Source organism: Pongo abelii, chromosome 18, assembly GCF_028885655.2.
Source record: "Pongo abelii isolate AG06213 chromosome 18, NHGRI_mPonAbe1-v2.0_pri, whole genome shotgun sequence".
NCBI classification, from domain to species: domain Eukaryota; kingdom Metazoa; phylum Chordata; class Mammalia; order Primates; family Hominidae; genus Pongo; species Pongo abelii.
Window position 1 is genome coordinate 41,954,604 of NC_072003.2, and position 14,629 is coordinate 41,969,232.

Sequence of the window (14,629 nt, forward strand, 5' to 3'; positions counted from 1 at the left end):
CTCATCACAAAGAAGATTCTGAGAAATCTTCTGTCTCGTTTTCATGCGAATGTATTTCCTTTTACAGAAGAGGTCGCAATCCCACCAAATATCCAGTTGCAGATTCTACAAAAAAAGGGTGTTTCAAAACTGCTCTATGAAAGGAAATTTCAGCTGTGTGAGTTGAAAGCACACATCACAAAGAAGTTTCTGACAATGCTTCAATCAAGTTTCTATGTGAAGTTATTTCCATTTCCAGCATAGGCCTCAAAGCGCTCCAAATATCCACTTGCAGATTCTACTAAAAGAGTGTTTCAGAACTGCTCTATCCAAAGCAACGTTCCACTCTGTGAGTTGAATGCACAAAGATCAGGAAAGTTTCTGAGAATGCTTCTGTCTAGCTTTTATGTGAAGATATTTCCTTTTCCAGCATAGGCCTCAAAGCGCTCCCAATCTTCTACTTGCAGATGGTACAGAAAGGGGGCTTCAAAAGAGCTCTATCAGAAGGAAGGTTCAACTCTGTGAGTTGAATGCACTCAACACAAAGGAGTTTCTGAGAATGCTTCTTCCTAGTTGTTATGTGAAGATATTTCCTTTCCCAGAACAGGTATGAAATCGCTCCAAATAGCCACTTGCTGATTCTAGAAAAAGAGTGTTTCAGAACTTTTCTAGCAAAAGGAAGGTTCAGCTCTGTGAGTTGAATGCACTCATCACAAACAAGTTTCTGAGAATGCTTCTGTCTAGTTTTTAAGTGAAGATATTTCCTTTTGCAGCATAGGCCTCAAAGCGCTCCCAATAACCACTTGCAGATTCTACAAAAAGAGTGTTTCAGAGCTGCTCTATCAAAAGTCAGGTTCAAGTCTGTGGGTTGAATGCACACATCACAAGGAATTTTCTGAGAATGCTTCAGTCTGGTTTTTATGTCAAGTGGTTTCCTTTTCCAGCATAGGCTTCAATGTTCTCCAAATATCCACTTGCAGATTCTACAAAAAGTGTGTTTCAAAACGTCACTATCGAAAGGAAGTTTCCACTCTGTGGGTTGAATGCATAAAACACAGGGAAGTTTCTGAGAATGCTTCCGTCTAGTTTTTATGTGAAGGTATTTGCTTTTCCTGGGTAACCCTCAAAGCACTCCAAATATCCACTTGCAGATTCTACAAGAAGAGTGTTTCAAAACTGTGCTATCCAAAGGAAGCTTCAACTCTGTGAGCTGAATGCATAAAGCACTGGGATATTTCTGAGAATGCTTCTGTCTAGTTTTTATGTGAAGATATTTCCTTTTCCAGTGTTGGCCTGATAGCACTCCAAATATCCACTTGCAGATTCTGCTAAAAGACTATTTCAAAACTGCTCAATCGAAAGAAAGGTTCAACTCTGTGAGTTGAATGCACACATCACAAAGTAGTTTCTGAGAATGCTTCGGTCTAGTTTTCATGTGAAGATATTTCCTTTTCCAGGATAGGCCTGAAAGTGTTCCAAATATCGACTTGCAGATTCTACAAAAAGAGTGTTTCAAAACCGTTCTATGAAAAGGAAGGTTCGACTCTGTGAGTTGAAAGCACTCAACACAAAGAAGTTTCTGAGAACACTTCTGTCCAGTTTTTATGTGAAGATAACCCCTTTTCCAGCATTGGCCTCAAGGTGCTCCAAATAAACACTTGCACATCCTACCAAAAGAGTGCTTCCAAACTGTTCTATCAAAAGGAAGGTTCAAGTCTGTGGGTTGAAAGCACTCAACAGGAAGAAGTTTCTGAGAATGCTTCTGTCTACTTTTTATGTGAAGATGTTTCCTTTTCCAGGGCAGGCCTCAAACAGTTCCAAATATCCACTTACAGATTCTACAAGAAGAGTGTTTCCAAACTGCACTTTCCAAAGGAAGATTCAAGTCTGTGAGTTGAACACACGAATCACAAAGAAGTTTCTGAGAATGCCTCTGTCTAGTTTTAATGTGTAGATATATCCTTTTCCAGCATAGGCCTCAAAGCGCTCCAAATATCCACTTGCAGATTCTATAAAAAGAGTCTTTCAAAACTGTTCTATCAAAAGGAAGGTGCAACTGTGTGACTTGGATGCACTCATCACAAAGAAGATTCTGAGAAATCTTCTGTCTCGTTTTCATGCGAATGTATTTCCTTTTACAGAAGAGGTCGCAATCCCACCAAATATCCAGTTGCAGATTCTACAAAAAAAGGGTGTTTCAAAACTGCTCTATGAAAGGAAATTTCAGCTGTGTGAGTTGAAAGCACACATCACAAAGAAGTTTCTGACAATGCTTCAATCAAGTTTCTATGTGAAGTTATTTCCATTTCCAGCATAGGCCTCAAAGCGCTCCAAATATCCACTTGCAGATTCTACTAAAAGAGTGTTTCAGAACTGCTCTATCCAAAGCAACGTTCCACTCTGTGAGTTGAATGCACAAAGATCAGGAAAGTTTCTGAGAATGCTTCTGTCTAGCTTTTATGTGAAGATATTTCCTTTTCCAGCATAGGCCTCAAAGCGCTCCCAATCTTCTACTTGCAGATGGTACAGAAAGGGGGCTTCAAAAGAGCTCTATCAGAAGGAAGGTTCAACTCTGTGAGTTGAATGCACTCAACACAAAGGAGTTTCTGAGAATGCTTCTTCCTAGTTGTTATGTGAAGATATTTCCTTTCCCAGAACAGGTATGAAATCGCTCCAAATAGCCACTTGCTGATTCTAGAAAAAGAGTGTTTCAGAACTTTTCTAGCAAAAGGAAGGTTCAGCTCTGTGAGTTGAATGCACTCATCACAAACAAGTTTCTGAGAATGCTTCTGTCTAGTTTTTAAGTGAAGATATTTCCTTTTGCAGCATAGGCCTCAAAGCGCTCCCAATAACCACTTGCAGATTCTACAAAAAGAGTGTTTCAGAGCTGCTCTATCAAAAGTCAGGTTCAAGTCTGTGGGTTGAATGCACACATCACAAGGAATTTTCTGAGAATGCTTCAGTCTGGTTTTTATGTGAAGTGGTTTCCTTTTCCAGCATAGGCTTCAATGTTCTCCAAATATCCACTTGCAGATTCTACAAAAAGTGTGTTTCAAAACGTCACTATCGAAAGGAAGTTTCCACTCTGTGGGTTGAATGCATAAAACACAGGGAAGTTTCTGAGAATGCTTCCGTCTAGTTTTTATGTGAAGGTATTTGCTTTTCCTGGGTAACCCTCAAAGCACTCCAAATATCCACTTGCAGATTCTACAAGAAGAGTGTTTCAAAACTATGCTATCCAAAGGAAGCTTCAACTCTGTGAGCTGAATGCATAAAGCACTGGGATATTTCTGAGAATGCTTCTGTCTAGTTTTTATGTGAAGATATTTCCTTTTCCAGTGTTGGCCTGATAGCACTCCAAATATCCACTTGCAGATTCTGCTAAAAGACTATTTCAAAACTGCTCAATCGAAAGAAAGGTTCAACTCTGTGAGTTGAATGCACACATCACAAAGTAGTTTCTGAGAATGCTTCGGTCTAGTTTTCATGTGAAGATATTTCCTTTTCCAGGATAGGCCTGAAAGTGTTCCAAATATCGACTTGCAGATTCTACAAAAAGAGTGTTTCAAAACCGTTCTATGAAAAGGAAGGTTCGACTCTGTGAGTTGAAAGCACTCAACACAAAGAAGTTTCTGAGAACACTTCTGTCCAGTTTTTATGTGAAGATAACCCCTTTTCCAGCATTGGCCTCAAGGTGCTCCAAATAAACACTTGCACATCCTACCAAAAGAGTGCTTCCAAACTGTTCTATCAAAAGGAAGGTTCAAGTCTGTGGGTTGAAAGCACTCAACAGGAAGAAGTTTCTGAGAATGCTTCTGTCTACTTTTTATGTGAAGATGTTTCCTTTTCCAGGGCAGGCCTCAAACAGTTCCAAATATCCACTTACAGATTCTACAAGAAGAGTGTTTCCAAACTGCACTTTCCAAAGGAAGATTCAAGTCTGTGAGTTGAACACACGAATCACAAAGAAGTTTCTGAGAATGCCTCTGTCTAGTTTTAATGTGTAGATATATCCTTTTCCAGCATAGGCCTCAAAGCGCTCCAAATATCCACTTGCAGATTCTATAAAAAGAGTCTTTCAAAACTGTTCTATCAAAAGGAAGGTGCAACTGTGTGACTTGGATGCACTCATCACAAAGAAGATTCTGAGAAATCTTCTGTCTCGTTTTCATGCGAATGTATTTCCTTTTACAGAAGAGGTCGCAATCCCACCAAATATCCAGTTGCAGATTCTACAAAAAAAGGGTGTTTCAAAACTGCTCTATGAAAGGAAATTTCAGCTGTGTGAGTTGAAAGCACACATCACAAAGAAGTTTCTGACAATGCTTCAATCAAGTTTCTATGTGAAGTTATTTCCATTTCCAGCATAGGCCTCAAAGCGCTCCAAATATCCACTTGCAGATTCTACTAAAAGAGTGTTTCAGAACTGCTCTATCCAAAGCAACGTTCCACTCTGTGAGTTGAATGCACAAAGATCAGGAAAGTTTCTGAGAATGCTTCTGTCTAGCTTTTATGTGAAGATATTTCCTTTTCCAGCATAGGCCTCAAAGCGCTCCCAATCTTCTACTTGCAGATGGTACAGAAAGGGGGCTTCAAAAGAGCTCTATCAGAAGGAAGGTTCAACTCTGTGAGTTGAATGCACTCAACACAAAGGAGTTTCTGAGAATGCTTCTTCCTAGTTGTTATGTGAAGATATTTCCTTTCCCAGAACAGGTATGAAATCGCTCCAAATAGCCACTTGCTGATTCTAGAAAAAGAGTGTTTCAGAACTTTTCTAGCAAAAGGAAGGTTCAGCTCTGTGAGTTGAATGCACTCATCACAAACAAGTTTCTGAGAATGCTTCTGTCTAGTTTTTAAGTGAAGATATTTCCTTTTGCAGCATAGGCCTCAAAGCGCTCCCAATAACCACTTGCAGATTCTACAAAAAGAGTGTTTCAGAGCTGCTCTATCAAAAGTCAGGTTCAAGTCTGTGGGTTGAATGCACACATCACAAGGAATTTTCTGAGAATGCTTCAGTCTGGTTTTTATGTCAAGTGGTTTCCTTTTCCAGCATAGGCTTCAATGTTCTCCAAATATCCACTTGCAGATTCTACAAAAAGTGTGTTTCAAAACGTCACTATCGAAAGGAAGTTTCCACTCTGTGGGTTGAATGCATAAAACACAGGGAAGTTTCTGAGAATGCTTCCGTCTAGTTTTTATGTGAAGGTATTTGCTTTTCCTGGGTAACCCTCAAAGCACTCCAAATATCCACTTGCAGATTCTACAAGAAGAGTGTTTCAAAACTGTGCTATCCAAAGGAAGCTTCAACTCTGTGAGCTGAATGCATAAAGCACTGGGATATTTCTGAGAATGCTTCTGTCTAGTTTTTATGTGAAGATATTTCCTTTTCCAGTGTTGGCCTGATAGCACTCCAAATATCCACTTGCAGATTCTGCTAAAAGACTATTTCAAAACTGCTCAATCGAAAGAAAGGTTCAACTCTGTGAGTTGAATGCACACATCACAAAGTAGTTTCTGAGAATGCTTCGGTCTAGTTTTCATGTGAAGATATTTCCTTTTCCAGGATAGGCCTGAAAGTGTTCCAAATATCGACTTGCAGATTCTACAAAAAGAGTGTTTCAAAACCGTTCTATGAAAAGGAAGGTTCGACTCTGTGAGTTGAAAGCACTCAACACAAAGAAGTTTCTGAGAACACTTCTGTCCAGTTTTTATGTGAAGATAACCCCTTTTCCAGCATTGGCCTCAAGGTGCTCCAAATAAACACTTGCACATCCTACCAAAAGAGTGCTTCCAAACTGTTCTATCAAAAGGAAGGTTCAAGTCTGTGGGTTGAAAGCACTCAACAGGAAGAAGTTTCTGAGAATGCTTCTGTCTACTTTTTATGTGAAGATGTTTCCTTTTCCAGGGCAGGCCTCAAACAGTTCCAAATATCCACTTACAGATTCTACAAGAAGAGTGTTTCCAAACTGCACTTTCCAAAGGAAGATTCAAGTCTGTGAGTTGAACACACGAATCACAAAGAAGTTTCTGAGAATGCCTCTGGCTAGTTTTAATGTGTAGATATATCCTTTTCCAGCATAGGCCTCAAAGCGCTCCAAATATCCACTTGCAGATTCTATAAAAAGAGTCTTTCAAAACTGTTCTATCAAAAGGAAGGTGCAACTGTGTGACTTGGATGCACTCATCACAAAGAAGATTCTGAGAAATCTTCTGTCTCGTTTTCATGCGAATGTATTTCCTTTTACAGAAGAGGTCGCAATCCCACCAAATATCCAGTTGCAGATTCTACAAAAAAAGGGTGTTTCAAAACTGCTCTATGAAAGGAAATTTCAGCTGTGTGAGTTGAAAGCACACATCACAAAGAAGTTTCTGACAATGCTTCAATCAAGTTTCTATGTGAAGTTATTTCCATTTCCAGCATAGGCCTCAAAGCGCTCCAAATATCCACTTGCAGATTCTACTAAAAGAGTGTTTCAGAACTGCTCTATCCAAAGCAACGTTCCACTCTGTGAGTTGAATGCACAAAGATCAGGAAAGTTTCTGAGAATGCTTCTGTCTAGCTTTTATGTGAAGATATTTCCTTTTCCAGCATAGGCCTCAAAGCGCTCCCAATCTTCTACTTGCAGATGGTACAGAAAGGGGGCTTCAAAAGAGCTCTATCAGAAGGAAGGTTCAACTCTGTGAGTTGAATGCACTCAACACAAAGGAGTTTCTGAGAATGCTTCTTCCTAGTTGTTATGTGAAGATATTTCCTTTCCCAGAACAGGTATGAAATCGCTCCAAATAGCCACTTGCTGATTCTAGAAAAAGAGTGTTTCAGAACTTTTCTAGCAAAAGGAAGGTTCAGCTCTGTGAGTTGAATGCACTCATCACAAACAAGTTTCTGAGAATGCTTCTGTCTAGTTTTTAAGTGAAGATATTTCCTTTTGCAGCATAGGCCTCAAAGCGCTCCCAATAACCACTTGCAGATTCTACAAAAAGAGTGTTTCAGAGCTGCTCTATCAAAAGTCAGGTTCAAGTCTGTGGGTTGAATGGACACATCACAAGGAATTTTCTGAGAATGCTTCAGTCTGGTTTTTATGTGAAGTGGTTTCCTTTTCCAGCACAGGCTTCAATGTTCTCCAAATATCCACTTGCAGATTCTACAAAAAGTGTGTTTCAAAACGTCACTATCGAAAGGAAGTTTCCACTCTGTGGGTTGAATGCATAAAACACAGGGAAGTTTCTGAGAATGCTTCCGTCTAGTTTTTATGTGAAGGTATTTGCTTTTCCTGGGTAACCCTCAAAGCACTCCAAATATCCACTTGCAGATTCTACAAGAAGAGTGTTTCAAAACTGTGCTATCCAAAGGAAGCTTCAACTCTGTGAGCTGAATGCATAAAGCACTGGGATATTTCTGAGAATGCTTCTGTCTAGTTTTTATGTGAAGATATTTCCTTTTCCAGTGTTGGCCTGATAGCACTCCAAATATCCACTTGCAGATTCTGCTAAAAGACTATTTCAAAACTGCTCAATCGAAAGAAAGGTTCAACTCTGTGAGTTGAATGCACACATCACAAAGTAGTTTCTGAGAATGCTTCGGTCGAGTTTTCATGTGAAGATATTTCCTTTTCCAGGATAGGCCTGAAAGTGTTCCAAATATCGACTTGCAGATTCTACAAAAAGAGTGTTTCAAAACCGTTCTATGAAAAGGAAGGTTCGACTCTGTGAGTTGAAAGCACTCAACACAAAGAAGTTTCTGAGAACACTTCTGTCCAGTTTTTATGTGAAGATAACCCCTTTTCCAGCATTGGCCTCAAGGTGCTCCAAATAAACACTTGCACATCCTACCAAAAGAGTGCTTCCAAACTGTTCTATCAAAAGGAAGGTTCAAGTCTGTGCGTTGAAAGCACTCAACGGGAAGAAGTTTCTGAGAATGCTTCTGTCTACTTTTTATGTGAAGATGTTTCCTTTTCCAGGGCAGGCCTCAAACAGTTCCAAATATCCACTTACAGATTCTACAAGAATAGTGTTTCAAAACTGCACTTTCCAAAGGAAGATTCAAGTCTGTGAGTTGAACACACGAATCACAAAGAAGTTTCTGAGAATGCCTCTGTCTAGTTTTAATGTGTAGATATATCCTTTTCCAGCATAGGCCTCAAAGCGCTCCAAATATCCACTTGCAGATTCTATAAAAAGAGTCTTTCAAAACTGTTCTATCAAAAGGAAGGTGCAACTGTGTGACTTGGATGCACTCATCACAAAGAAGATTCTGAGAAATCTTCTGTCTCGTTTTCATGCGAATGTATTTCCTTTTACAGAAGAGGTCGCAATCCCACCAAATATCCAGTTGCAGATTCTACAAAAAAAGGGTGTTTCAAAACTGCTCTATGAAAGGAAATTTCAGCTGTGTGAGTTGAAAGCACACATCACAAAGAAGTTTCTGACAATGCTTCAATCAAGTTTCTATGTGAAGTTATTTCCATTTCCAGCATAGGCCTCAAAGCGCTCCAAATATCCACTTGCAGATTCTACTAAAAGAGTGTTTCAGAACTGCTCTATCCAAAGCAACGTTCCACTCTGTGAGTTGAATGCACAAATATCAGGAAAGTTTCTGAGAATGCTTCTGTCTAGCTTTTATGTGAAGATATTTCCTTTTCCAGCATAGGCCTCAAAGCGCTCCCAATCTTCTACTTGCAGATGGTACAGAAAGGGGTCTTCAAAAGAGCTCTATCAAAAGGAAGGTTCAACTCTGTGAGTTGAATGCACTCAACACAAAGGAGTTTCTGAGAATGCTTCTTCCTAGTTGTTATGTGAAGATATTTCCTTTCCCAGAACAGGTATGAAATCGCTCCAAATAGCCACTTGCTGATTCTAGAAAAAGAGTGTTTCAGAACTTTTCTAGCAAAAGGAAGGTTCAGCTCTGTGAGTTGAATGCACTCATCACAAACAAGTTTCTGAGAATGCTTCTGTCTAGTTTTTAAGTGAAGATATTTCCTTTTGCAGCATAGGCCTCAAAGCGCTCCAAATAACCACTTGCAGATTCTACAAAAAGAGTGTTTCAAAGCTGCTCTATCAAAAGTCAGGTTCAAGTCTGTGGGTTGAATGCACACATCACAAGGAATTTTCTGAGAATGCTTCAATCTGGTTTTTATGTGAAGTCGTTTCCTTTTCCAGCATAGGCTTCAATGTTCTCCAAATATCCACTTGCAGATTCTACAAAAAGTGTGTTTCAAAACTTCACTATCGAAAGGAAGTTTCCACTCTGTGGGTTGAATGCATAAAACACAGGGAAGTTTCTGAGAATGCTTCCGTCTAGTTTTTATGTGAAGGTATTTGCTTTTCCTGGGTAACCCTCAAAGCACTCCAAATATCCACTTGCAGATTCTACAAGAAGAGTGTTTCAAAACTGTGCTATCCAAAGGAAGCTTCAACTCTGTGAGCTGAATGCATAAAGCACTGGGATATTTCTGAGAATGCTTCTGTCTAGTTTTTATGTGAAGATATTTCCTTTTCCAGTGTTGGCCTGATAGCACTCCAAATATCCACTTGCAGATTCTGCTAAAAGACTATTTCAAAACTGCTCAATCGAAAGAAAGGTTCAACTCTGTGAGTTGAATGCACACATCACAAAGTAGTTTCTGAGAATGCTTCGGTCTAGTTTTCATGTGAAGATATTTCCTTTTCCAGGATAGGCCTGAAAGTGTTCCAAATATCGACTTGCAGATTCTACAAAAAGAGTGTTTCAAAACCGTTCTATGAAAAGGAAGGTTCGACTCTGTGAGTTGAAAGCACTCAACACAAAGAAGTTTCTGAGAACACTTCTGTCCAGTTTTTATGTGAAGATAACCCCTTTTCCAGCATTGGCCTCAAGGTGCTCCAAATAAACACTTGCACATCCTACCAAAAGAGTGCTTCCAAACTGTTCTATCAAAAGGAAGGTTCAAGTCTGTGGGTTGAAAGCACTCAACAGGAAGAAGTTTCTGAGAATGCTTCTGTCTACTTTTTATGTGAAGATGTTTCCTTTTCCAGGGCAGGCCTCAAACAGTTCCAAATATCCACTTACAGATTCTACAAGAAGAGTGTTTCCAAACTGCACTTTCCAAAGGAAGATTCAAGTCTGTGAGTTGAACACACGAATCACAAAGAAGTTTCTGAGAATGCCTCTGTCTAGTTTTAATGTGTAGATATATCCTTTTCCAGCATAGGCCTCAAAGCGCTCCAAATATCCACTTGCAGATTCTATAAAAAGAGTCTTTCAAAACTGTTCTATCAAAAGGAAGGTGCAACTGTGTGACTTGGATGCACTCATCACAAAGAAGATTCTGAGAAATCTTCTGTCTCGTTTTCATGCGAATGTATTTCCTTTTACAGAAGAGGTCGCAATCCCACCAAATATCCAGTTGCAGATTCTACAAAAAAAGGGTGTTTCAAAACTGCTCTATGAAAGGAAATTTCAGCTGTGTGAGTTGAAAGCACACATCACAAAGAAGTTTCTGACAATGCTTCAATCAAGTTTCTATGTGAAGTTATTTCCATTTCCAGCATAGGCCTCAAAGCGCTCCAAATATCCACTTGCAGATTCTACTAAAAGAGTGTTTCAGAACTGCTCTATCCAAAGCAATGTTCCACTCTGTGAGTTGAATGCACAAAGATCAGGAAAGTTTCTGAGAATGCTTCTGTCTAGCTTTTATGTGAAGATATTTCCTTTTCCAGCATAGGCCTCAAAGCGCTCCCAATCTTCTACTTGCAGATGGTACAGAAAGGGGGCTTCAAAAGAGCTCTATCAAAAGGAAGGTTCAACTCTGTGAGTTGAATGCACTCAACACAAAGGAGTTTCTGAGAATGCTTCTTCCTAGTTGTTATGTGAAGATATTTCCTTTCCCAGAACAGGTATGAAATCGCTCCAAATAGCCACTTGCTGATTCTAGAAAAAGAGTGTTTCAGAACTTTTCTAGCAAAAGGAAGGTTCAGCTCTGTGAGTTGAATGCACTCATCACAAACAAGTTTCTGAGAATGCTTCTGTCTAGTTTTTATGGGACAATATTTCCTTTTCCAGCATAGGCCTCAAAGCGCTCCAAATATCCACTTGCAGATTCTACAGAGTGTTTCAAAACTGCTCTTTCCAAAGGAAGGTTCAAGTCTTTGAGTTGAATGCAGACATCACAAATTAGTTACTGAGAATGCTTCAATCTAGATTTATGTGAAGTTATATCCTTTTCCAGCATAGACCTCAAAGCGCTCCAAATATCCACTTGCAGGTTCTACTAAAAGAGTGTTTCAAAACTGCTCTATCAAAAGCAACGTTCTACTCTGTGAGTTGAGTGCATAAAGAACAGGACACTTTCTGAGAATGCTTGTGTCTCGTTTTATGTGAAGATATTTCCTTTTCCAGTGAAGGCAACAAAGCTCTCAAAATATCCACTTGCGATTCTACTAAAAGAGTGTTTCAAAACTGCTGTATCAAAAAGAAGGATCAACACTGTGAGTTGAATGCGCACATCAGGAAGAAGTTTCGGAGAATGCTTCTGTCTAGTTTTTATGCGAAGATATTTCCTTGTCCAGGATAGGCCTGAAAGTGTTCCAGATATCGACTTGCAGACTCTACGAAAAGAGGGTCTCAAAACTGCTCTATGAAAAGGAAGGTTCAACTCTCTGAGTTGAATGCACTCATCGGGAAGAAGTTTCTGAGAATGCTTCTGTCTAGTTTTTCTGTGAAGATATTTCCTTTTCCAGCATAGGCCTCAAAGCGCTCCAAATATCCACCTGCAGATTCTGCAAAAAGAGGGTTTCAAAGCTGTTCTGCCAAAAGTCAGGTTCAAGTCTGTGGGTTGAATGCACACATCACAAAGTAGTTTCTGAGAAAGCTTCAGTCTAGTTTTTATGTGAAGTGGTTTCCTTTTCCAGCATAGGCTTCAAAATTCTCCAAATATCCACTTGCAGATACTACAAAAAGAGCGTTTCAAAACTGCACTATCCAAAGGAAGGTTCCACTCTGTGGGTTGAATGCATAAAACACGGGGAAGTTTCTGAGAATGCTTCCGTCTAGTTTTTATGTGAAGATAGTTCCTTTTCCTGGGTAGGCCTGAAAGCACTCCAAATATCCACTTGCAGATTCTACAAGAAGCGTGTTTCAAAACTGTGCTATCCAAAGGAAGGTTCAACTCTGCGAGTTGAAGGCATAAAGCACTGGGATATTTCTGAGAATATTTCTGTCTAGTTTTTATGTGAAGATATTTCCTTTTCCGGTGTTGGCCTCATAGCAGTCTGAATACACACATGCAGATCCTACTTAAAGACGGTTTCAAAACTGCTCTATCAAAAGGAATTTTCAACTCTGTGAGCTGAATGCACACATCAGGAAAAAGTTTCTGAGAATGCTTGTGTCTAGTTTTTATGTGAAGATATTTCCTTTTCCAGGATAGGCCTGAAAGCGTTCCAAATATCGACTTGTAGACCCTGCACAAAGAGAGTTTCAAAACTGTTCTATGAAAAGGAAGGTTCAACTCTGTGAGTTGAATGCTCTCATCACAAAGAAGTTTCTGAGAATGCTTCTGTCTAGTTTTTAAGTGAAGATATTTCCTTTTGCAGTATAGGCCTCAAAGCGCTCCAAATAACCACTTGCAGGTTCTACAAAAAGAGTGTTTCAAAGCTGCTCTATCAAAAGTCAGGTTCAAGTCTGTGGGTTGAATGCACACATCACAAGGAATTTTCTGAGAATGCTTCAATCTGGTTTTTATGTGAAGTGGTTTCCTTTTCCAGCATAGGCTTCAATGTTCTCCAAATATCCACTTGCAGATTCTACAAAAAGTGTGTTTCAAAACGTCACTATCGAAAGGAAGTTTCCACTCTGTGGGTTGAATGCATAAAACACAGGGAAGTTTCTGAGAATGCTTCCGTCTAGTTTTTATGTGAAGGTATTTGCTTTTCCTGGGTAACCCTCAAAGCACTCCAAATATCCACTTGCAGATTCTACAAGAAGAGTGTTTCAAAACTGTGCTATCCAAAGGAAGCTTCAACTCTGTGAGCTGAATGCATAAAGCGCTGGGATATTTCTGAGAATGCTTCTGTCTAGTTTTTATGTGAAGATATTTCCTTTTCCAGTGTTGGCCTGATAGCACTCCAAATATCCACTTGCAGATTCTGCTAAAAGACTATTTCAAAACTGCTCAATCGAAAGAAAGGTTCAACTCTGTGAGTTGAATGCACACATCACAAAGTAGTTTCTGAGAATGCTTCGGTCTAGTTTTTATGTGAAGATATTTCCTTTTCCAGGATAGGCCGGAAAGTGTTCCAAATATCGACTTGCAGATTCTACAAAAAGAGTGTTTCAAAACCGTTCTATGAAAAGGAAGGTTCAACTCTGTGAGTTGAAAGCACTCAACACAAAGAAGTTTCTGAGAACACTTCTGTCCAGTTTTTATGTGAAGATAACCCCTTTTCCAGCATTGGCCTCAAGGTGCTCCAAATAAACACTTGCACATCCTACCAAAAGAGTGCTTCCAAACTGTTCTATCAAAAGGAAGGTTCAAGTCTGTGGGTTGAAAGCACTCAACAGGAAGAAGTTTCTGAGAATGCTTCTGTCTACTTTTTATGTGAAGATGTTTCCTTTTCCAGGGCAGGCCTCAAACAGTTCCAAATATCCACTTGCAGATTCTACAAGAAGAGTGTTTCAAAACTGCACTTTCCAAAGGAAGATTCAAGTCTGTGAGTTGAACACACGAATCACAAAGAAGTTTCTGAGAATGCCTCTGTCTAGTTTATATGTGTAGATATATCCTTTTCCAGCATAGGCCTCAAAGCGCTCCAAATATCCACTTGCAGATTCTATAAAAAGAGTCTTTCAAAACTGTTCTATCAAAAGGAAGGTGCAACTGTGTGACTTGGATGCACTCATCACAAAGAAGATTCTGAGAAATCTTCTGTCTCGTTTTCATGCGAATGTATTTCCTTTTACAGAAGAGGTCGCAATCCCACCAAATATCCAGTTGCAGATTCTACAAAAAAGGGTGTTTCAAAACTGCTCTACGAAAGGAAATTTCAGCTGTGTGAGTTGAAAGCACACATCACAAAGAAGTTTCTGACAATGCTTCAATCAAGTTTCTATGTGAAGTTATTTCCATTTCCAGCATAGGCCTCAAAGCGCTCCAAATATCCACTTGCAGATTCTACTAAAAGAGTGTTTCAGAACTGCTCTATCCAAAGCAACGTTCCACTCTGTGAGTTGAATGCACAAAGATCAGGAAAGTTTCTGAGAATGCTTCTGTCTAGCTTTTATGTGAAGATATTTCCTTTTCCAGCATAGGCCTCAAAGCGCTCCCAATCTTCTACTTGCAGATGGTACAGAAAGGGGGCTTCAAAAGAGCTCTATCAAAAGGAAGGTTCAACTCTGTGAGTTGAATGCACTCAACACAAAGGAGTTTCTGAGAATGCTTCTTCCTAGTTGTTATGTGAAGATATTTCCTTTCCCAGAACAGGTATGAAATCGCTCCAAATAGCCACTTGCTGATTCTAGAAAAAGAGTGTTTCAGAACTTTTCTAGCAAAAGGAAGGTTCAGCTCTGTGAGTTGAATGCACTCATCCCAAACAAGTTTCTGAGAATGCTTCTGTCTAGTTTTTATGGGATAATATTTCCTTTTGCAGCATAGGCCTCAAAGCGCTCCAAATATCC